This window comes from Poecilia formosa, unplaced genomic scaffold (assembly GCF_000485575.1).
Source record: "Poecilia formosa unplaced genomic scaffold, Poecilia_formosa-5.1.2 Scaffold43, whole genome shotgun sequence".
NCBI lineage: Eukaryota > Metazoa > Chordata > Actinopteri > Cyprinodontiformes > Poeciliidae > Poecilia > Poecilia formosa.
Window position 1 is genome coordinate 2049018 of NW_006799982.1, and position 25799 is coordinate 2074816.

The following is a 25799-nucleotide window of genomic DNA, read 5'->3' on the forward strand; positions in this document are numbered from 1 at the left end:
AATCTTTTCAACAACTATCTATTTTATCACTTTGTTTAAAGATGCTTAGGGCAAAAAGGATACTTCAAAGCTTCATCTGTGCAATCAGTTCATCAAGAATGAGCCTATTTTGAAATGTGGGCTGGCATTTTTAAAGCAGTACACCTCTGCTGGGCTTAGTATTTATAGTAAGAACTTAATATAGTGATTGCCCCTTAATGATCATAAGGAGAAATGTATGTCCTTATACTTAAAAATACATTTCCTTAAAATGTTCATATTAACCTAATTTTGTGCAGTGTAAAGTCATATTTTTCATTGTTTTATTCAGCCAGCTCTGCAGGAGCTTAAACCACAGTTTCAGTTTGCAACTTCCACGTGTCATCTCAAATGTATGTTTTGAAAATTATTATTATGCAACAAATATACTTTCACTAAGCCAATATTTCCATCTTTAAAAATGTTTTCTTCTTGGTCTGATGTATTATTCCAGTCTTAAATGTTTTATGTTTTTATTCAATGTATGTGGAAAATCTGTAATGGAAATAAACGCACATTTGTCATGTAGCTCGAATGAAAATGCAGAGGAGACTGAGGCGACGAGTTGGTGGCGAGTATTTAATCAAGAAAGTAAATAATAAATAAATAAGAACTTACAAACAGGTAGGTAATATGGAGCACGAGCAGGGAACAAACAGGAACAGGGTACATGGAGGAGTGGAGAAGTACAGGAGGAACCAGAGGAGTGGGTGAGGTGAGAGGTAGTTAAATACTGGGAGAGTTAATGCTGATTGGCTAACAAGTTACAGGTGTGAGAGGAGGCAGCAGAAAGCAAACTGAGGAAAGAGAGAATAGCACAAGGGGGCAAGGGAGAGTAAACAAACAGAAGAACTATGAAGACTAATCTAACTTTAGCAAAGAATAACTAAACACCAAGAATAAATAAACCTAATCTAACTAGAAAAACTAAGGAAGAACTGACCTAAATTAAAACAGAACCAAAGCTGGTTTAATAAGAAAAAGGAAAGCAGATAAACTAAACTACAAACCCAAATGATCAATGATCCCAACACCTTAAACCTGCATTTAGCTTAATCCATTGCCTCTGACCAACCCCCCTTTGTGCTATGAGAAGAAGCATCCCATCTTCATGATGCTTCTTTCAGCAGTGGCTTTCATTTTGCCACTCCTCCATAAAGGCCACATTTCTGGAGTGAATGATTCATACTTTTCATCTAGACATTTTTTTTGATATGTGCTTTGGATCCCTGGAGATCTTTCACAATTACTATGGGCATCTTGGCTGATTCTCTGTCTGATGTCTACCTTATCTTACCTGTCAGCTTAGTGCAACAACCAAGTGATGGTAGGTGCAAACTGGTGCCATGTGCCTTCCATTTTCAAATGATATAGCAGTATCCTGAAAGATGTTTAAAGCTTGTGATATTCTTTCCTTTTTTTAACTCTTTGTTTTTTAAAACTCACCTGTCTGCTATATTCCTTGATCATCACATTTGTTCAGTAATGATCTCTAACAAACCACTGATGCCTTTACAGAACAGCTGAATTCATTCAGAGGTTAAAGTATAACCAGCTGATTAGGGTTCATCTGAAGGCAGTTGGCTACACATTTATTTAGTGGTATCGGAACAAAAGGGGGTGGCGGTGCTTTCCAACCTTGTCAGACTTCTTTGTAAAAAATCTTTTAAAACCTAGTCAGTCAAACGTTATTAACAAACCAGCGTTCTGACAACTATCCCAGCATGCACCGCGCGCTTCTTCTTCTACGCGAAAATTAAGTGGGCGGCTGCTTACCGTAGTTGCTAGACCTGTTGTGGCTCAATATTGGCCCATATATAAGGCACACCAGATTATAAAGCGCACTGTCGCCTTTTGAGGAAATTGAAGGTTTTTAGGTGCGCCTTATAGTGCGGAAAATACGGTAATTAACAATAAAAATAAACTCTTTGGCTGTTAAGAACATTGGTACCAAATAGTCTTGTTTAGAGATGCAAAATGTTTGGACCAAATGGCAACTATAGGTATGACGCTCAGTTCTTTAAATGATATGATGGATTGCTATTTAGCTTTTGCATTATTAGAATACAATATTAGAATACTTGTCCTGGTTCTGTGAGAGGAGCCTGTCGGCAAAACATATCCACAAGCCCTCCCAGAAGCTTTACCTCATTATAGTCAAAGGTTTGAGCTGAAGTCAACACTTAATAAGGAAGAAAAACAAGGTTTTCACCTTATGCTCCTAAAGGTTTTGATGTATTCAGACATCCAAAGAAAATATTGGACTTTTATTCCTAGCTATATGTTAAATCTATTACACCTCGGGGTTTGTTCCTGTGACATACAGCACTTGTGGTGATTTTTAAAACATTTATTTCACTGATAAAACAGATCCAACATTCCACAAAAATTCTGCAGTTAATGCTTTCATGCAGAAACAGAGTTTATTCATTTGGCAGAGGTTAGTCTGACATAATACAAATACTTTACACTCCTGAAAACAACACGGGTTAAACTTGTAACTTTAAATAAAACAAAAGTTCATGGCTATTAATTATAATTTACTCATATTTGAGACCTGAAGTAGATGTTTTCACCATGACATTCGTCTGCTAATTTATTATGTATACGTTTTGTCAAAATGCAAACAAAATCTTCAGAGTATTTTGTGATTCTATGTGATAGGTAAACACAAACGTGTGCATAGTTTCAATCAAATTTTCTTGAAAAACATTATGTCTGACAGACAAATAGAGTTTGCCCATGTCTTAGAAGGGTACCGTCCAGACCAATTTGTTCATGAGTCACTGTTCATGTACGCTTTTCATCCAGCCTTAATGTGCTTCACATATATTACAAAGAAAAATAATCAAAACCTTCAGTTTGCATCTCTGCAACGCTAGACATAGCCATAATTCCAGAACAGGTTTTATCAGAGGGCCAGAAAACAACTGTCAATAAAATATATTGAAGTCCGGGTAACATGATAAAAAGTTAGAGTGGTATGAATACCTTGTAAGGCATTTTAGAGAGCGACAATTACAGCCACATACTGTAGACTTCTTACTAGCAGCAGTAAGCATGAGCGTATTAACCATTAAACCACATAAGGATTGTTGACAGAAAACCTGGCAAGTTATAAAGCAAAGATTTTTCTTTTATTGTGTTTTTTTTTTACCCTAAATGATAGGGTAGTGAAAATTGTAGGCCCCTGGGATTCAGTCCAGCTAAGCCAGTGCATTAAGGCGGCCATGCTGACAGGAAACAAAAGTAAAAACTGAAAGCAGTTCTCAAGTAAAATCAACTGACCAAACCACCCTGGACGTATGTGATAAAGTAATTGCCCCTAAACTTAAATACTGGTTGTAAAACTTTTCATAGCAACAACTGCCATCAAGCATTTCCAACGCAATTAATTTTTTAAAAGTCTTTTTAGAGGATTTTTTTTTACACTATTCTGCAGAGTCATTTTTATTCAGCCACATAGCCTGTTGAGGTCATACAACAAAATTCTAATCAGATTTTATATTTGTGGCTTTGAATAGGCCACTGCAAAACTTCCATTTTGTTTCCCCCCCATTCAAACACACATTGGCTGGTGTGCTTTGGACCATTGTCCTGCTGAGCTTCAGGTTACAAACTGATTGGTGGATAAAATGCTTCAGGGTTTTTTAGTAGAGAGTCGAATTTATGGTTTAGTTAATTCTAACAAGCTGAAATAGAAAAGCAACTTGAGACCAACACACTTCCTCCACCACACCAATGGACAGGAGGTATAACACTCTTTTTCTGAAACACTATGAGTGCTTGCTGTCCCAAATGCAAGGGATGCACATTTTCCAAAAAGTTCCTTTTCTGTCTCATTAGAACCCCGTTCCCAGAGAGAAACGGAGGAGGTGACCCCCAGTAGCCACAGTGCAGAAGCCCCAGGGGGCTGAAGCAATGAGCCCATAGGTTCCACCGACAACCAACTATGATCTAATCAAGGATACAGAGACCCGAGCCCTCAGGGTACACAACCCCACAGCAGAGGCCGACAGAGCCAGGGCACCCGGCAGTCACCAGAGTGAACCGATACATACCCGAGTACCCAGACACAGAGAGACATCAACGCTCAGGTGGGCACAGGCACCAGCCAAGGAAGGGGATTGTGACCGGGGGAAGTAGGTCCCATATCTGATAGGGGGCCTGGGATGATCCACAAACTCTGGGAAGGTTCACCAATGCGCCATGTTTCCTCCATCTGTGGACATTGACTGTGAAATTGTAATAAGCTTTACAAAAACTGTGGTTAAGCACGGTTAATTCAAAATAAGCAATTACATACGCTTATACAAAGGGATCGTTTATACAACTTTTCTCCCTTTAAAAGATGCATTTTGTGTAGAGAGTTGTCCTGGCAGCCTCTAAATACTCCTTTATTGACTCATGTCTCCTTTTTAATTGTGATGGCTGCTATTCACAAGGCAAGAGTGGCAGATGTGGGGGGGAACGGAAAAGTATTGTAGGATGTGCAGGAGATAAGATTAGAAGGATACAGTAGGTAAAAAATAGCGGAAACCCACCACTCCTTCTCTGTCTGAGATGGGAGGAGGAAGAGGAGAATCATTCCAAGTGCTGAATCTTTTCTTTTCATATCACATTCCTGAGTCACCACTTCATCTGTCCACCTACCCCCAGTTTTCTTCTCCCGTGTGTCTCTCTGTGCCTCTACCTCTCATTCGTCTTTCCGTGCTTGCTTTTTCTCTCTCTCCCGTTCTCTCACAAGGAACACTGCTTGTTTGTCCATGCACCCAAATGTCTGCAACATCCTGCTCTCTATTTACAGAGCATGTGGGATGAAATGTGCGTGTGTGTGTGTGTGTGTGTGTGTCAGATTTGCACTTGTGCAACTTTGTGTATCTCCCTGTGTTTGTGGATTGGCTTTGTTTCTAAGTGTCTTTTTGTGATCTGTGCATTGAAATATTGATTCGTGTTTCTAATTTTGGGCCTTTCAAAATCTATTGTTAAACATGTGAAACTGGTTGAAGTAAAGCAGAAAACAGTCACAGTGTGTCAGCTAGTCACTCTGATAATGAATCAATCAGGTCATTTTCATTTCACCTTGAAAGGGCAGAAGGGAGGACTCAGATAGGAGGGCAGAAGAGCATATTATAAAGCTTTTACCCCCTAATTTAAAGAGCAGAGCCCACTTTTTTCCTCATGAAAGCTGCGTAGGCTCCAGAGCCGTTTATTTAAGACACTCTGGGAATGAAGCCTTGAGTAGATTTAGGTCTAAACCTGGATTTAGAGGTGATGAATCTTATTGCTACACAGCCTCTGTCATATCTGTATCCATCTGCCAGTCTTAATTCTCTTTCATGAATCACCCTTTTGCAGCTAAGCTTGCCAGAGGAAGAGGGAGCAGAATAAACAACCGCATGGATTCATTTTTTTTTTTGACAAAATTACAGTCTATACTCAAACAAGTGGCAGCCAGGAATAGTGATTGGTCGACAAAGTGAATGTAGCTATCAGCAGCATAACAGAAAAATACCCTGTCAACAACGGGGCATAGCTTCAACCTGAAGAAAAAATAATAATAATAAAAAAAAAAATCTAAAAGCAAGGAACAAGAAAGAAAGTCTAGGCTTAACTAAGCCTGTATAGAACAAATTGTTAATTTGGCAGCATTAACACAGGCCCATTTTCTAGTTTTACACTGTAAAAACTTTTTGGGTAAAAACAACCCAATTTCTAAACCGAGCAGAGGGTCAGAAATGGGTCAGCTAAAGCCTGATTTGATTTAGCTCAACAGGTTTGGCTTAGATCTATATCGCAGGCTTGGAACCACAAGCCCTAAGGGCAGTTTGTGCTTCAGATTATTTTAACGCAGCACGCAGAGTAAAAAGCTTGCAGAATCCAACAAAATGTCAAGACTTTGTGAAGGTTAAAAAACATTTAATAATAATTTGAGTTTTACTGATTTAATTTAAACTACATACATCATTTTCACATTATTGCTCTTTTTTTTAATGTGACGGCAAGGTATCAACAGTTTGGTCTCCCTATTTAGAAACACCCCTGAAAAGCTGACTTTATTGGAAAGATGCTTTGGGATAAAAAAATAAAATTTTGGGATTAATTAAAAATGCCTCACCAAAATAATGATTCATATTATTGAGCAAATAATGATTCATATTATTGAGCCATTGTCAAGGTATGTAGTGGTTGTTGGTAGACCCAAATGCAGAGAGGTAGCAGCAGCTTGTAGATTAGGAATATTTAATAAGAATAATGAACTTACAAAAATCACAGGGAACGGGGGCAGAACACAAACCATAAATCCAACGGGGAAAAAAAACAGAAAGGAGACATGAGGATGTAACAGGAGGAACCAGAAAGGAGAGTGACCAGGAGAAGGGCTTAAATACTGTGAGGGTGGATGCTGGAGCAAAAAACCTGGGCTGATGAGCTAAGGGTTTGCAGGTGTGAGGAGATAAAATGCCAAGGAAGAGTACACAAAAGACAAGGAAATAAATCTAATGCTAAATAAGAACTAGAGGTAAGAAACATAATTCTTAGCTGCTTTACTCAAGAAATAAACATAGCTAGAAACATTAGGAAAGACTTAACTAAGGTAAAACAGAAATAAGACTGGTCTAATCAAAGAAAGAGTCGAAGGAACACAGAATAATCAAACCTAAAAAAAATAACTCAAAACAACCCCAGGGCATAACATCTATTTGTTTAAGGAGAATGAAAACTATTTCAGTATATTGAGCTGGGAATTTTATTTCATTTATTTATTTATTTATTTATTTATTTCAAAAAGCTTTTTAAAAACAAAGAAAACCAGTAGGAGAAGAGAAAATATCGGCAAACTCAACCAAGTACAAGGCAGTTTGCTTATCACTACTTTCCTGTTTGAAAAGGAGTAGGGAGACATGAACACTTGCTTAATCCTACCTCTTATGTCAATTTAATGAAATATACCGGTTAGAAATTTATGGTATGATAAAGTATTTATATGCCTGTTCAATCACTGCATTTAGTTACTGTATGTATATTGAGCCATTATTAATTTATGTAGATAATTATTTCATGATGCCTTATGTATTTATTTAATTCTAAGCATTCTGAGCAACTGCACTGAACACTGTCAGCTTCCATACATGATGTGTGTTTTATCCACGCCTCTACCAGGAACCCCAAAAGAAATTGCAGAAATTGCTCAGTTTCTAAAACCAGATTGTTTTTTTTGTTGTTTTTTTTTATTGGGACAGAGCAGAGATTATGTATAATGCAAAACCTTTAACTCACATGTTGTGTTAGTAAGCTTGATTTCATGAGTCCATGTACATCAAAAAAGGTGTTTACATTACATCCTTACACTACACCCTTACATGGACACAATTCTACTGTAATGTGTGTATATACTTATTAGTAGTCAGCAGAAAAAATAGGAAACTAGACTGAATTAACCAGAAACCTTAATGTTACACTTTATGGATACGGAGCATCTGCTTCATTTCAACATTTCATTTATAAACTTCTCTTCCATGAACTCTCAGTGTAAAAGGTGAAGGTATTTTTTAATTGTCATGGTATCAACTTCCTTTGGAGTAGTATTCAGTGGAAAACTATTAACACAGCAGAGGGACAGACTCCTCCTCCCTGTGTCTTAATTATTCATCCCCCTGGGCTGTCATCATTAAGGCAAGCCAGACACTGGGACATATTTGGCATTATATTTTTAATGCAACAATAACCGGCTCAGCAAAAAACCCACCACAGATTATTCACAGTGTGTCTTGGCACGGCTCCACATGCTGTGACACATTATTATACACCCCCTCTCCACCACCCTTCCTCTCTCTACGCCTGTCCTCTCCCCACACCCTTTTCTTCTTAATAAAGCCCCACTTATTTCTCAATCCACCTTTTCCCCTCTTGGATACTTGACTTCTTTCCCTCCTCCCAGAAATCAGAATGAAACAACGCTGTGTTGTCATACATGTTCCGTCGATTTGCTCACGGGATTCGTATTTGTGCGCCATGCAAGTAGGGCCGACGGTGCATTGTGTGTGTGTGTGTGTGTGTGTGTGTGCAAGTTGTTTGTGTGTGCCATTCTGCGTGCAGCAGGAAATTCATAAACTAGGCCATATCGACCACCCAGGGGTTTGAAAGCTCAAGGGGTACCGAAGCAACATGGTTTAAATAAGAGAGAGAGAGAGAAAAAAATCATTTCAAACACCATAAAAGGGGGAGGAAAAAAAAAAAACACAACACATGTGCACCCAGCCACGCACGTAAGTGGGCATGATCACACACGTACTGAAAGACAGACACCCCCTACCATCCGAGACACTCTTAATTCCTGTTATGTTCAAAGAGTAACATCAAACGTCCGAATCACACATATATCTAAGCCAACCTCATCTTCCTTAATAAACATCCATACTTCATTTATAAGTTCCTCCTCCGGCTTGTAACAGTGGCCAGCCACTTTCCTGCAGATCAGGCCCTCGATTATTGACAGCTCCTGAGAAATGAGCTGCTGGACTATTGATTCAGTCACAGTATAATAGATATCAATGGGATCAGCTGGGCACTTAAACTCAAACTCTGACCTCATCAGTGGTTTAAGTGGAAAGATTTAGCTGCATGTTTTAAATCAGTTTTAAAATAAAGTACAGCTTCTTAAAAACTGTGGTGGAGAGGTGGGTCATGGAAAATGAACATACCCTGTGCTCAGAAATGCACCTTACTGAAATGTGACAAGAAGAGGGACAGCCATGAGAAATGTGTTTTTTGCAAAAGACACAGGAAACATGTAAAAAGGGGTTATGGTCAAATGAGAAGGTTCTGAACTTCATTCACGTTGCGTTTTGGCTGAAAACCAATTCCACACCACATTACAGTGAACACACAAAACCTGATATGAAATAATCAGATATTTACATAAACTGATTTTTTGTTTTTTATCTCACTGTCTTCAGTTAAATCAGACTAAACTTTTCTTGTTTTAGCTTAGTTTGTATTGAAAAACTGCCCCAATTAATGTTAAACTGATGTTGAATAAAATACCTATATTTTGCCTTGTTATGTCCCTTTTAAAGGGCAGTAAGTTATAATTCCTTCTGTCCATTTTTTATCACCCTATAATCCTGTTCACGGTCACAGGGGGCTGTGGCGTATCCTGGCAGTAACAGGGCAAAAGGCAGAGAACATCCTGGGCAGATAGTCAGTCCATCACAGGGACACACACACACGCATGCAGTATGTATTTCTATCTTCACAAGGGTTTCAATGACTTGCATTCATTTTTCATTCATCTCTATATCTTAACCTTAGCCCTTAACTGTAAACTTAAGTTGAACTCAATTTACACCTTATTCCAAAATCTCTAAACCAAATTCCTTCTAGGCGGGCAGGAAGGAAAATTAAATCTGGAAAAAAACACACAATCTCACCAAATATCTTTGGTTTAGTTTCTCTTTTTAAATATCGTACTACTCTAACCCAAAACGGCACTTCTTCTTTAGGGCCTGGGCTTTCAGCCTCAAAAGGAGTAGTGGGCCCTCACAAATTAGTATTTGTTGTTAAAAAAAAACAAAAACCCTTACAAGGTGAGAGATGCTAAAACACACACTCTCTGTCTCTTAAAAGAAATGTAGATTCGCCAACTAAACAAACAAGCATGTATTTTGACTGTGGGACAAAACTAGAATAAGTGGAGAAATTCTTCAAATACGCTGAAGACCAAACGAATGTTAACCACCAGAGCCACAGTGGAGCCCTGTGATTTTCTCAGTTTTCCTTTTGTCAACCGAACTAATCCTGTTTGCTTAACCTCCTTTCATGTGGAACAAGAGGGTAAACAATGGACATGTTGCTATTACTTCCAAGGGTTAGCACAAAGGAAACCCTGACACACCAACCAGTCACAATCACTCAGTGAAGTTAAAGTCAGTATGTACCCTAACATGCGTGCATCTAAACAAATGGAGCATTTGGAGAAAATCCAGGCAACTGACAAATTTGCACAGAATGGCCTGCTCTGTTTTCTTACTGTTCACTATGCCAACACATCATGGAGCTGCTAGATTTGATCCTAATTCCATGCAATAATGTTTTCTTGCATCACATTATCATATCATACTATGAATCAAAAATGAAAAAAACTGAGGTAGTTAAAATATCTTCTTGTCTCTTTCACATAACTGTCACATAACATTAAATTACTGCAAATAGGAAAACTACAATACAAAACTACATTATGGAAATTGGTTTTACTCAAATACAAAACTGCATCATCATAACAATTATGGAATTCGCAATTGTATATTCAAAATGCGATAGTACTCAGACTACCGTCATCAAAGTACTCAATGACCTCCACATAAAATCAGACTATGGAAGAACCAGTTTTTGTTCTGCTGGACCTCAGCACAGCATTTGACACTGTTGACCGTGACATGTTATTAAAGGGACTGGAGAGCTGGGCTGGACTCTGGTACAGTATGAGACTGGTTTGAGTCTTACCTAAAGAACAGGAACTTCTTTGTGCATATCGGTAGCTTATCTTCAGAGCGGACAGAAGTCAAGTGCGAGGTACCCCAAGGTTCCATCCTGGGATTCCTCCTATTTGACATCGATATGGTCCCGCCAGGTTAGGTCATAGCAAGTAATAAGATTGGCTGCCATAACTATGCAGATGATACACAGCTCTACATTATAAGGTCAACAACTGACTCTGAACCCATCCAACCACTGAACAGATACTTAACTGAAGATGTGTGCACACAGCTTCAGTTATTACTGAAGCTTCAGTTATTACTGAAGCAGTGTGCTTCAGTAATAACAGTTAACACAGTTATTACTGATAACTGTGTTAACTGAACTGAACTAGTGATCAGGTCCAAAAATGTAGCTCTAGTGATGGACTCAGACCTGAACCTTCGAAGACATATAAAAACAATCAAAAAGATGGCCTTCTGTCACCTGAAGAACATTTTTAGGATTAAACAGCTAGTGTCCCAGGAAGAGAGAAACTCATATGTGTGTTCATCTTTAGTTGCATTGGTTACCATTACAGTGTCTTTACAGGTTTAACTAAAATGTCAATCAAACAGCTGCTTCTGATTCAGAATACTGCTGCTCGCATTCCCACTGAACTAGGAAAGTAGAGCGCATCACTCCAGCTCTAACGTCCTTACACTGACTCCCTGCAGCTCAGAGAATAGGCTCCAAAATACATTTGTAGTTTATAAATCACTGAAAGGCACCAAAATACATTATAGTCCTTTTGTTGTTGTATCAACCTTCTGGCTCAAGTCTACTCTGTTTCCCCAGAACCAGAACCAAACATGGAGAAGCACTACGGTCCTCTAATCTGAAACAAACTTCCAGAAAACTGCAATACAGACCTTGCAATACAGAGTTGACTTTGATTAATTGTAACTGGAACATTGATCAATATATTTCATGTATATCTGCTTGATGATTTGGATAAGGCCACATGACAAAATGTAAAGTTTAATGCTTGTTTCATAATTGGTTACTGCCTTGTGTTTTTATAGTGTAAAGCACTTTGACCTGCCTTGTTGCTGAAATGTACTAGGCATAAACTTGACTACTTATATTAATGGTGAACAGAATTGGCCTGCATGCAAAACTTGGAGAACAACCTTGCAAATAAAGATAAAAGATGACTGGACATTTTCCAATTCAACACATTTTAATCTAGGGGAGTGGTAGTATTTGAACCACAAACAACAGTTTTTGCCCAGATAACAGCAAATGTAGAAAGTTGTTTTTTTTGTACACAGCAAAGTCTTGTGTGCTGATTGAAAGTATGTTTCAGCCTGTCAGGGTACGTGAGGGAGGGACCACAAACCTTCCAGCCAGTGGGAAACTGCTCCAGTGCTGCATCACCCATAAATCTATGTTGCTGAGTTATGCTGAGGACATGAACCACATTACAGAGCAAGCCCACAGTGCAAATGTTTAACTCTACCAGTCACAGAACCAGATTTATCTGACTGACTGATTTGTCATTTCATGGCCAGTCTAGCTGGAAACAAACTGATTTCAGTCATCAGCTGATCGATCTTTGCTCCTGAAGTGGCAACACCAAATATTGATCTGACTCTGTGCAGTGCAGAAAGCATACGGTTAAGCACAATGAACTCAGCTGCAGCAAATGTATGCTTAAAGTTTGCTGTACAAATACCTTGGAAGATAAAAGAAAATATGCAAAAATTGTAAGACTTAAGAAATACATATTTGAAGGTGTTTACATTGAGCACTATCCACGTTCCTGGGCATCGATGCCATAAATACTCGCAGGACAAGGACTCTAAGAAAGTCCACACTCACTGTTAGAGAACAGCACCAAATAATGGCATTCTGGGATCACCAAGCCTCCTATGTCTTAAACCCTTAAATGCTACTTGCTTGGGAAATATGCTAGGAAAAAGGCTTTTCTTTTCTAACATAAACAGAAGTTCTGGGATATTAAAAGGAACCACATGCTTTTTGGTCAGATGAGCCTAGATATATCACTTCTTACTCCTCATACTCATTACTATGCATGGTCTAGGATCTGTGAAGATGTGGGCTTGTTTCTCTTTGAAAAGCTCTGCAAACCATGACAGAGTGAAGGGGCCCTCTTGGACTCTAAAAGTAGCATTTTTTTTTTTTTTTTTAATTGTGTGACCTCTGCAAGAGAACTGAAAATGGCTCGTCACTGGGTCTTCTAACAGGATAATGATTCAAACCATATGGACAAATTCACACAGAAATGGTTTGCCAGTCACAATCAGCATGCTTAATGTCAATCTGTTCTCAGAGCTATGCAATCATATTGAACTGAGGAGAAGAGAGCATTAAGAGTACCCCGAAATTGGAATAATCTATTGATAATTTTGGAATGATCAAAGATTTATTTCTCTCTATTGACAAAAGAGTTGGGGGGGGGGGGACACTGGTCATTTTTGTTAAAGCAACTTTTTTATGTCTCCAAATTAACGCATTTTCTCAAATTAAACATTGTATTTCTTAAATAAAAAAAAAAATCTATTATTCCAGAGTGTCTGTGTCAGTAGGGCAATGACATTCAGTTTGATAAGGGAACTAAAATTTGTATCACAACTGTCAAAATGAAGGAAATATCACACTTCCTAAAAATGTATCCTAAATGCGTCACATAGTATGAGAACAAAATTGGTCCCACGGTGCGTCCTTGAGGTACACCAGACAAATAGGAGCCATCAGAGAATCTCCCATGAGAACAGAGAAATACTTCTCAGACAAATAGGACTTAAACCTTAACAGTGTTGCATCTTTAAGACCAAAACATGTTCAGGTCTTAAGAAAAGAATCGTGTGACTACCTGTGTCAAAGGCTGCAGCTGGAAAGGTGCATGGTGCTTTATACAAAAATATGAAAAATGTTTTCAGAATTAATGTTTGCTGTAAAATCAGAAGTTTGATTTTCTGCTAGGATAATTTAACTACTGCGTCCATCTAAATGATCAGCTATACTTGAACAGCTTTGTGTGGGCTCAGGTCTAATCACAACATTTGTTTAGCAACTCGGTTTGCCTGGGTTCCTCCAAACGTGTAGAGATCTTCACCACCTGTCTGCTTGATGATGTATTATCAGGCCAATTAAACTTTGGTAAAGAGGAGGACATCCTCTGCATCCAAACACCCAGAGACACAAATAATAAGCCCACTTCTACAGGCTTAACAGATGCCAGTTGCCCACACAAACATTGTTTATCAAAAATATTTCATCTTTAGTCATTTTTGTTGTTTGGAAGCCAAGCTTTGACTTGGAGATGAGTAAAAACACAGTCACTGCAAGTGAATTTATTACCAATGCATTCACTGTATCAATGCTTTATGGCCCCAACACCCCACAGTGCCTGCACATCCATGTCTTAAATCAAATGGTGACTAACAGTTGTCCCAGGACTGCATTGCAGAAAAACAGCATGTGGAACTGTAGTCCCTTTCATGAATGCAACCATGATTTCAAATCCTATGGTTTTGCAAAGAAGCATAAAAATGACTGATATAACAAAAAAGAGATATAAAGACTGTAACACGGTTCATTACCCTATTAGCTATCGGGCCTACTAACCACAACATTGATGTGTCATTGTTAAGTCAATATTGTTTTCACTTAAAGAAGAAACTCTATATCGAGGTACATTTTGAGTGAATGATGTTTTATTTAGATAACTTATCCTCTAACTGCAGTGAATATAATTATGTTGTAAAACACAATGACACTGAGTGAAACTCGGAAAGATTGCCAATTAAGGAAAGCCAGTTTTCACATCAGAATCTTGAGTGCTGGATTTATGTTCTACCTTGAAAATTAAAGGCCAGTAGGGTCAAATATCTGAAAAGTTTTCACCATTGCTTGTGAAGGAAAAGAGCTGCTTTCTGCAGGGCTCAGCAATACGGCTTAAAAACGCATCACGATATAAGAATTTCATATCGGTCCATATCTGTCAGCCACACTGGTGACTTGGCCTTTCCTGTTTTAACCACAATTTCATCTCAAGCTGTTGTAACATCCAGTTGTTGATCACGACTCGTGTGATGCAAAAAGTGTTTCCATTGCACTTTTGCGAAATACACTAATTTCGAAATAAGTGTAACAGTCTTTTTATCAATTGTATTAATTTTCTCATTTCACTCCATGTTGCTCTTTTTATTTTTTTTAGCAGTAGTGAGGCATGGTGACAAAACTGTAAACTGCTGCTGTGCAAGTTGCTCAACAGGTTGTTCCAATTTAATCAAAGAATAAATTAGTTTGTTGATATCACACACTACGTTTAGCTGGCCAGGAGAGCCTGAGTGGCCAAAACCTTTCGTCTGACTACATCTTTCAGAATGCGGTGCAGCTCTGGATCCGAATTCTGAAAGGGTTTGTCTTCAAAACTACAGCAAATATATGGAGGAAGATCCTCGGTCATATGAGAACAAATCAAGATTTCCGACCTGCATGCAACGATTCAACCTGAAAACTAATGAGGAAGCATGATGGTGAAGGCATGATGCTTTAGGATGCTTCCACAGGTACAGGAAAGCTGGTCAGACTTAGTGGTGAGATGGGAGGAAGGGGAATCCTGAACCAGGAACAACTTCATAGAGGACTGTAGTCTGTGTATGCTGCCTGATCTGCCACTCAGCCATGTAGCACCCTGTCACTTCCTCTTTTAGCTAAACCTTTACAACAATAGACTGCACACAAGTGCCATGTAAGTTTCTAATCTTGAGTTGCTGCATGCAGATGTGACTTGCCAGCTTTTGGTGAATTACAAAAATGTAAAATTTAAAACATACTCCCAAAGTATAAACAGCCCAAGATCAAAGCTGAAGAAAAAGTTCTCACAAAATGAATTGTTCTTTCTCTGCAAAGCAAAAGCATCCAGATCAAAAAATCAAGAAGAAGAAAGCAAGTTGCAAGATAGAAAGGGAGATGAGTGCCTTAGTGCTCCCTCTGTGGCATAAACTGTTGTGCATTTAGTCTCCAAGGAGCCTTAATGTCCCTGTTTCCATGTTAATTGATATCTCCATTAATGAGATAAGCACGCTCTGGGAGGCAAGAAGTTACTGGAAGGTGCAGTTGAAAAAAGAAATCGAAGAAGAGAGTGGAAGGATTGAGGAATAAAAAGATGGGTCAGGGAAAAGACCCACTTTACTCCAAACTCTGTATAATGAGACAGAAAATCTGACCATTTGCATCAGAAAACACCCAAAAGAGGATGTAATTGAAGAACGCCATGGAGTAAAAACATTGCACTTAATGGAGAGATGGTTCTCTCACATAGTTTGAGATGAGTCACAGTTCACAGAGATGTTAATTACACCAGTGATGGAATGAAAACTCAGAGAACGGGAGCAGCTGTCTGCACAATTTACATATCACACAGCCTACACAGCAAGGAAAGGAAGGAGGGCTGCGTGAAAGATAGAAAGAAAGGAAAGGTAGAAGGAGATGGCAGAATAAATGACAGAGACTGGGTTTGGTGAGGGGTGAAGCCAAAATAACAGACTAAAAATATTCAAAAGGAGAAGTTAAAGCTAAAGCATCACTGAACTACTTAGAGCTTCAGTTGAAGAAATACTGATTTTATGGAAGATCAACAGAAAATAGAAGGCTGTGTTCTTTTTTCTCTCATTGAAGATAATCGTTTACAACAATACGGTCACATGGTTTTGTTGTAATCACTAAAAAAAAATGCTAACTGCTTCAAACAAGTCATTTCCACAAAGGAGAAGCTATTAGCAACTAGGTTTTAACTGGCCACCTCTTAGAGCACAGCAGACAACAACTAATTCTGGTACAACACAATAACATGACATGTTTTACTTCCTTCCCAATGTGAGCCATGAATGAGAAACTGTAAGGCCTCTGGCTAATGACAAAAAAGAGAGAAAAGAATAGAAAGGCACAAACAAAGCAACTATTAGCATGAAACTGCCAAAAAAAACTACCTTGCAGTGGCACTCAAAGCTTTGAGTTTGCTTACAAAAAATAACAGCAGAAGTCAAAAGCTGAAGACCTTAATTTTTGCTTATTGTTAAAGTAAAACTGTGAAGGTAAAACTGAACTTGCTCCAAGGAGCCAACTAGTGACAGTTTATTTAGTATAATCTCTGCAGCATAGTGGCCATAAGTATGTGTCTTTCATATTTACATGAAAGACCCATGTAAAGTAGTGCGTCCCTGAAATGGAAGAAAAATTGTGAATGATTTGTAAAAAAAAAAAAAAAAATAGAATAAATAAATATCAGAGAAGTGTAGCACGCACTTGCAACAACTTGCTAGCTTGCGCTAACAACTGGCTTTCATGAATAAGGGCCAAAAGGAATGCAACTTTCAAAATAAAGCCATGCAGTGGACATGGCAAACCTGAGAAAGTGCTGGGGTCTGATGAGACCAAAACTGAAAACTTCATGCAAATCTGTGTGCATGAATATAATGCTGAACACTACAGCCCTCTGTGAAACATGGTGGTAGCATTATGTTGTGGGGATACTGAATGTCGGAAGCTTTAGAGGGAGCTGAAATTTTTGTTTTGTGCAATGATATTGTGTCAAAGAGTTGCATAAATACTTCTGAGTGGAACTGTACACATAAAACAAAATAAAAAAAACATATTTTTTACATAAATAAAATCTAGCATATAAAACACTTCAGACATATATTTTGGTACTCTTCAGAAAGTTTTTTTTTTTTTCCAATATTCTGTGTGCCTACAAGGTATTGTGACCTTCAAGTTTCAAAAAAATCACAAAAATAATATGCATGTCTTTGACATCCCCACAAATACCAACAGAATAATAAAAAAAAAAAAAGTTCAAATTATAGATCCTCTACTTAATTTGTTACAGAACAGGGAGATCTGTTCAATTTTGAGGAAGAGCTGTGAATCTGTGACTGGAGCTGTAAGTCGCCGTCTGGAACAATTTTAATTGAGGGAATTTCCTAATGAGAATTGAAACGTCCTGTCCGGGAAGCTAATCGTCTGCTTCCATGTAACCGACTAGGTCACCGCTTTTCAGCCCTGTTATTTACTAGACGTGAGAGGAAGGCAAATGAGACAGTTGTGTCAATCACAAAGACTTCGTTCATGACAAGCAGGTGGCCGTGGTGATTGTGGTGGAGGGGAGTGAGCGTTGGTCTCCGGCAAACAGGCTCTCTCAGTCTTAGTCATCAGAAACTGCTCTCAGCTGAGCTGGAGAGACAGAGGAAGATAAGGCTCGGCATTAAGAGATAAGTGGCTTTAAAACTCGACAGATATTTTATTTATGCAACAAAAAATGAACAATTTCAAATATGCATGACTCCACGGAGAATACATTACTGGCCACATTCATTCGTGCTCGTGGAGAAGACGATTAAAAAGCGTTCAGCGAAATTATTCCTGCAGTCCAACCACATGATCTGCGACTGAAAATTAAAAAAAAAAAAAGATGCAACATTTAAATGTAGTAAATTTAATCAAAGGCATAAAGAAATCTATGTAACAGAATCACTAGCGACCTAATTATTTGTTCTCCTAGCATTCTGATTAACAGAAATTTAAATTAAGCTTTTTAAAATTTGTGTTTATTATACAACTTGATCAGAAATTCAAGAGACTTATTAAACCATGACTTTGTCCTTTTGGGATATAAATTGCTTCACATAGTCTTGTTGTTTTGCAACAATGTCAGATGAGGATCTGTATTTATCCTGCCATTATGTACAGTGACCAGGATGGTAAGAGAGGCAAAAACAATCTGACAGTAAGGGAACTGCAGTGAAGACTGGCATGTTAGACTCAATACATCTCCATAGTAACCATAAATATTAGCTACATACCAAGCCAATTGTTTGGAGGGAGCAACAGGAAAAAGCTTTTTCTGTTCTATGTTAACAAACATGGCATTTTATGAACTCCATTAGGACCTTACTTGGCTATGTGTGCTTTGGTCAGATGATGCAGAGACTGAGCTTTACAGCAACTAACACTCCGGATTAGTTTGGTTTGAAGCAAAAGATGCATGTATGGAAAAGCCACTCATGCCCACTGTTTAGTCCAGAGCAGAATGTGCTACTAAAGTTCTGTTTCTCCTCTAAAGGCACTGGGAACCTTATTATATAACTTGAAAACTACCAACATAAAAATCCTGCACTACTACTGAAAATGAGTCGTCATTGGGTCGTTTATCAAGATGATTATCCAAAATATCTGGCCAAATCAAAACAGAAATGGTTGACCAGTAACAAAATTAGGCTTATTCAATGGTCCTTCTAGTTCCTGGACCTGAATTTAGGTCCAGGAACTAGACCTGGGTGTAAAACTGTATGTTTTAAAGATAAATTTATTTAATTTATTTAAATAAGATACATTTATTTAATTTAAGTCTTGAGCTTGAATTGTACCAAACTACAACAAAAAGCTGTGTGCAATCTGTTAAGCCAGTCCTAGGGCAGCATATTTTTCATCTGTCATTTGTTTTAAAGTTAAGGCAATTTTTTAACGCTACTTCCACGTAGGTGGTTTGAGAATTATTATTTTTATCTTTTATCTTTTGATTTTGGAGTAAATGTGTAGGTTTTATGGGCTTGTGTTGTTCTGTTTCACTGCATGTTTTTTTTTTTTTCCAGAAAATTACTTGAATCATTTTCCAGTCATTTATTTTTATTGCTTTCATCGAGGATTTAAGCATTTCAGTCACATTGTGTCAATTCTTAGAACAAATAACCCAAATAAATACATACTCACAAAACAAGACACCCCTATTTATAAATCAGATTTTGAAATGTGTTTGGTGCCTAACTGTCTCTGGCTTTCGAAACATTTTTACACAGCGTTTCGTTTTTTGTATGTAAAGATTACAGCTCTAAGATCAAGTTTGTGCAAAGAACGGTGAGCAGAGTTGGAGAGAGAAAACTTTAGATTGGTAGCATAGCACTGGCTAACATTTACTTGCACTTATTTGTTTGGTGTAATGGATGAAGTAAACCTTTCGGGCCTTTGAAGAAGACAACTTTTTTGTTTTATGCTTCACTGATCACGTTGATAGAGACTAGTTTTCCAACCATTCTGAGACAAAGAGCAAAACGCTGCATTACAAATGCTGAGGCAAAGTCTCTTAAGATTAATGTCCCCATAAGCCTGTGAATGAAGGATCATAATTTGAGGAGTGAAATTAATCAGTGTAACAAGGGTAATTGAAATAATGAAAGTGATGAAACTACTGTTAATCATTCGCGTATCCTCAATGCCAGAGCGGACAACTTTAAAAGCAACTGAAAGACCAAACCATCAGCTAATTTTCTAATAATAGAATTATGAAAATAACACAAGCAGGGTTAGCTACAAATATTACAGCTTGCTATTAAATGTTGCTCTTAGCAATCTATAACTTTTTGTGGCTGTATACAAATATCTTGAAGCAACATTATGGGATCTCTGGAAAGGTTAAGACATAAATGGGATATATTCACCCATATTGGATTGGTTGAATATCCAACCAATCCATATTGGATTGGTTGGATCCAAGTTGAGAAGTTTAGAGCTTCTCAACTTGAAGCTCTAAACTTCAAGTTATATGAATCAGACTTGACGCTTAGAGCAGGTTTTTATGTAATTTGATAAAAACAAAACAAAACAAAAAAAAAGAACAATGAGCTAACCGGCTTGGTTCCTCACAGCCAGACAGCCATATTTACATCAATGGCAAAAACTGCCAGAGTAAGTTGTAATAAGAACTTGTTATTTGAAAAAAAAAATTAAAAACAAACACATTTATCCATAAGCTAATTATTTAAAAATTACAATACTTTATAGAGTATTTACAAAACTACAATCATTTAAATGTATTATTTGTTAGCAGCCTATATGATTATTTCAGTATCTGTTTAGTTATTTCACTGTGATGCAGCATGACGTCAGTGGCGGTAAATCTGACATAAACAGTGCAGTCGGTTGGTGGTTAATCTGCCGGGCTGGCGGACCAATCAAAAGTCAGGGTGTATTTGACAAAGCAAGAAACAGCTTAAATTATTTCATGATGTCCTGTGGCACTTGAAATATAAGTGATTAATTAAATATGTAAATAATTTCATACGGTTTCCCACACATAATTAATTCAAGTTGAAGTGACACACTTTATTCAGTTAGCTACATGCTTAATGAATTATTGACAGATTTATATAAACGTTGAGGCATTTTATTCAGCTAATGTATTTATCACAGTTTTTCTAATCACTCTATTAAACAGAATTATTCATTTGACATTATTTATTCATTAGACTGTCACACTTTGCCCATCAATACTTCAGCATTGCATAATCAAATCATTTAAATTGTGTCTTTGAACATACAGAGATGAAACCAGATGTGTACACAGACTATGAATAAAAGGTAACTAACCTTTTCCTGTTTTGGGTCAGTTAGCTTAGCCCACACATGGGCTACCAGCTAACACACTGTGTAAAGCTGTTGCAAAATTCAGCTGCCAATAAATTATGTATTAACTCACTCTATCAATTTAATGGTGTTTGACCAAAGTTCCAAAGGGATCCATGACTAGTTATAACTTTAGACTTTATTTGAGAAGCGTTTATTTTAGCTGTACAGCAAAAATACTGTAGGCTGTCTGGTTTTTATACATTTAAATAAAAATATTATCACATGTTGTATACAATGCAATGCATTCTGGGTAAATGATGTATGCTTGGTCTGATTCAGTCAAAATGAGGAACGTTGCTAAGCAGTTTCAATTTGAACTGGGGCATGTTAAAACTGATGGGAATGTAGAAAGCAAGAACGCTATTTATGCCAGTAATGTCTATATTTATGAATATTTTCTTACTTTCAAGCACTATACTGTAGTTTTATTTCAAGTTATAACTGAAATTATGATTTTATTTATTTCTAGCACTCAAAGTTTTGTGTTCCCTAACTCTGACCATGTTTTTACACTTGCGCATATTGTAGTCTACGCTGTTGCAGTCAGGCAACGCTACATTGCTTAGACTCCTTCCCCCATGGTAGTTAATGGAAAATGGCCAAGTACACATGTTCCATTAGGCAACATTTTAAAAGGCTTCTCTTAACTGCCTGAAAACACCATCTACTGACTTTAGTGACCTAATTTTGTCAAAACGCTCAGCACGGCTTCGGGGCTTTGGCTGCAAATGTTCTGTCTCCTCAAGTTTTCAACCAGTGAATAAAGCAATTTGTTAAGAAGTCGGAGGCAGTTAACAGACTATTTGCAAATTATGAAGACCGTCCAGGCAGTCATCCAACCTCCCTCTAGTTCTTCCATATTCCTGGTAACGCTAAAGAGACCTTGAACATTGTAGCAATGAACAAAAGTGCATCCTACAAGAGACGTGGAGACGCTTTTGGACCAAAGAGAATCAGACTGCAAATACATGACAGTAGACAGCTGTGTCATTTTAACCATTCTTAAAATATGAAATATGTATATTCTATGCAGAACTGTTTTCCTTTACTCTCTCTGCTGGCAAGGATGTGCCAAGTGCCTAAAAGTAAAATAACATTTTATGGCAGTAGCAAAATTTCACAGTGAAAATGTGTCCCAAAACACAACATTTAACTTGAACATTTCATTAACATAGGAAATTACATTTTTAGAAAACTTATTGTTAATGAGAATGTTAAGTGGCAATTCATAATTTTCTTCTACACAGAATACAACTGTTGTTTACAATTACAGAAAACACAATATTTAAGATTAGAATATCACATCAGACCAATAAAAAAAGCATTCACAGAAAAAGAAATGTGTATGTTTCAATGATTTACACCTGTATTTTCAAAAGTTGCTTCTAATCTGACAAGTCTCATCGGAAGGCATCTTCTAATTTATTCGATTCACGCAATTCCTTTTTAGAAAGATCAAGACTAGTACAAAACAGATTAATACTTTTTTTCAGTTCTGAATGTTTCTAAAATGTTACATAACAGAGATATGTTTTTTTGGAAAATGGTGTTCAGGTCCATTCCTCTGCACGAGCAATATCATTCATGCAAGAACTCCCACTGCTCTACGGCATCAAGTGGAAATACAAGCCCTGACTTACAAGCCTGTCAGGCTGACAAGATATGGGTGTGGTCATCAGTGTCTCTGACTTCGTTTGGGGGTCCATCAATCAGTAACCTGGCAGCATGTTCACAGGGTATTTTATCTATGTGCCACCTTTGAAGTGTTCTGGATCAACTCATTTGGCACTGCGTTGCTTTTCCTGAAATCCGTTCCAAGAGCTGTGGAGCAACATGCCAAAAAGCCACAAACTGGCAATTTGATCAAAGCAATGCAAAGACTATGTATAACAGTAAACAAAAGGGAGTGGTGGGCTAAAGGTTAGATGTCAGAACAAATCGGCGGAAAGCTTTTAGTCTGTTTTTGTTTTTAAATATTTTGCTGCATTTCATTATTTTGTGTTGATAAGAAAAACTGCAGCTTAATTTTTTTTTAAAGTCATATCGTCATAAAAACTATAAAACTGATAAATTGCCTTAAAAAAATATGTTTTTTGCTGTCTTTAGCATGGAGAAAAACAAAGTTAAAAACAATAATAAATGAAAATAAAGCAAAAAGGGAGAACCAAAGCAACAAATTTAAAAATAGTTTTGCAGGAAAGGCAACATGTTGAAGTTTAGCAGAATGCAACTGATAACTAAAGCAGTTACACACAACAGTTCATTTGCTGGACAACTGAACCCTGAATATGTAGAACCACCTTTGGCTGCAAGTTTTCTGGTTAGCTTGTTTTCCCACCAGCAGGTGAACCTTAGCTGTAGCCTCAAGTCTTTTATAGCTTCTTGTTTTCTGCCTCGGTTGCTATGTTTTTTGTTTTTTTTCCCAGTCCTTCTACAAATCAGCTCTGACCAGCTCTGACCTGCAGATAAAAAGTTTCCCCACAGCATAATACCACCACCACCTTTTTGTAAATGGAGGACGATGCATTAAGGGTGGATGCAGAACTAGTTTGTTGCAATCTACTGTTTTGTCTATGAGGTTTTTGTTGTAGTCCTCAGCCTCTCTCTCGTTATGTAACCTTCTTGGTTTTTGCAACCATCGTTAATACAATAATAGGTGGAGGCTGATGTCTTTCATCTTTCATTTTAAGAGAATAGGAAGTTAAATTAAACTTAATTGCTACAAAAGGCTACGTAATGACACATTTTAGAGGGTTGTTTTTTCTTCATATGACAGACCATCAAAAGTTTGTACAAATCTCCAAGAGCCTGAGGAACTAAACAAACATACTAATATTCTCGTAGGAAGCCCTTTGTTTAATATTTGGATCAGCGTTACTAACGGGGGAAAACAGAGACAATGGAACACATCTATATTTTACAATACATGCTCGCTTATCAAATGACAATATTCCAGTGACCTCAATCTGTCTAATCTACATTTGTGTATAAATATTTTTTCAAAGCAAACAGCCAAAATTAATTTGTCATTCTAAACAACTGCTCTGCCTGGAGCCGGCAAACGGCAGCAACTGACAGCTGACTGTTTGTGTGAACTGTTCACTGTTTTGAACATTTTCAAGGACAAAAGGGACATCTGAGCTTACTCCAGAATTTTTAGGACGCATTTAGACTCTGTAGTTAACACAGCACTAGTTACTGAAAATGACTTACTCGCTTGGTTGAGAGTGCTTTACAGGTGCCATTAAACATAATGCTTAATTAATTCCCAGGTTCCAGATTACACACATAAAAACACTAATAAATTCATTTAATTAAACCGAAAACAAAACGTTATAAAAATCCTGATTTACAAGGTTGTCTCCTGTTTTCATCCCTAAGTGCAACTCAGATTTTGACAGGATGCAGGCGATGTGAACAGTTTGACACACAAAAACACCTGGGATGTCATAAAATGAGTTCTTTCTGAGCTCAGAGGTCTAAATTATTAAGTTGCAAGTTGGAAAAAAAAATCCCCTTTTTTTTTATACTTGCATATTTACTTGCTCCTAGCCAGTGTAAAACATTTGTGTACATAAAAGCGCAGTCAAAGCACATATCTCTTCTGGTTGCTCTGTTCATGTCAACTTCAGGTCATTCAGGTTTCATTCACTTGAGCATGCCTGTTTGTTCGGAACCAGCTAAAGTCATGTCAAAACAATACTGCTGTGGAGCCTAAACTGTGAATTCTTCATGAACAGTACAAAACACCTAAGAAGCCTTTACTGGAACTGGTGGGAGGACTCCACAAGAAGCAAAGTGAGTAGGCAACAATAAAGGAAATTTGGTGGGTCCATTGTGTTGCTTGAGGAAAGCTTCTGAGTGGGAGACAGTTGAGTTGTTGCCCAGAGAGATCCTCCTTTTAGCAACCATTATAAATCTACCTCAGTTTCTGTGATCTTGAAGTTTGCAGACCTCCCCGGGCCAACGCAGTGTAAAGAGAAGTCGACATTCAAAGATCCCAGAGGCAAGACACGACAGAAGCCAGTGTAATTACAGGGTTCGCATTAGATTAGGATGTGCAACGTCTTAAAGCTGGGAATCAGAATTAATTACGGGAAGGAATCATTTCAAAGATGAAATTTACACATTTGGGGGTGAACTTCAACTTCTGGAAAACAATTGAAAACGGGAAAACATCGTGACTTTGAAAAGTATTTACACCCCCTCAAGCCTTTCGCATTTTGTCTTTTTACAACTACACATTTTAATATATTTGATTAGGACTTTATGGTCCTAATCAACCATCACTGAAATAGTGCTAAATTGTGTCATGGAAAGAAAATGATATATCACCAACCTCTTCTGACCCATGGTCATGATGGGCTCATCCCTAGATCTATGTGTTGAACTGGGTCCAGCATCGGAGAGACTGGACCCACACTGGGTGGACCCGCCGGATCCACACCATCCCTGTCCAATTATGGGTGTTAACCACTCTGGTGTTCCTGGCAACCAGCTTCTCTGAATTATCAGACAACAATATGTTTGACTTAATCAACAGCTAATTAACTTTCTGTAGCCACCGTAAGAAACACCGCAGTTCAGTGACATTATCCAGAGGTCTGGGATCACAGCCAGCATTAAGTACAATATTGCCTTCCGGCCTGAATGTCACTATTAACATGACCACTGTGGGAGAACAGGCCAACATTATAAGCCAGTTTACAACAATGTTGTCCGGTTTTCCAAGCGTGATTGGCTTCACTGTCTGGATTCATATTTCTGTAAGGGCTCCGTATGACAATTAAGTAGAGTATATTAATAGAAAACATGCACGTTCTATCAAT

The 25799-nt window shown here is 37.8% G+C and overlaps 1 protein-coding gene across 3 annotated transcripts in view; it reads left to right on the plus strand.

Annotated features, from left to right (window-relative positions):
- LOC103137804 (uncharacterized) overlaps positions 1-25799 on the plus strand; it is a 56350-nt gene that overhangs the window by 1013 nt on the left and 29538 nt on the right. The gene's annotated exons all lie outside the window — the stretch shown is intronic.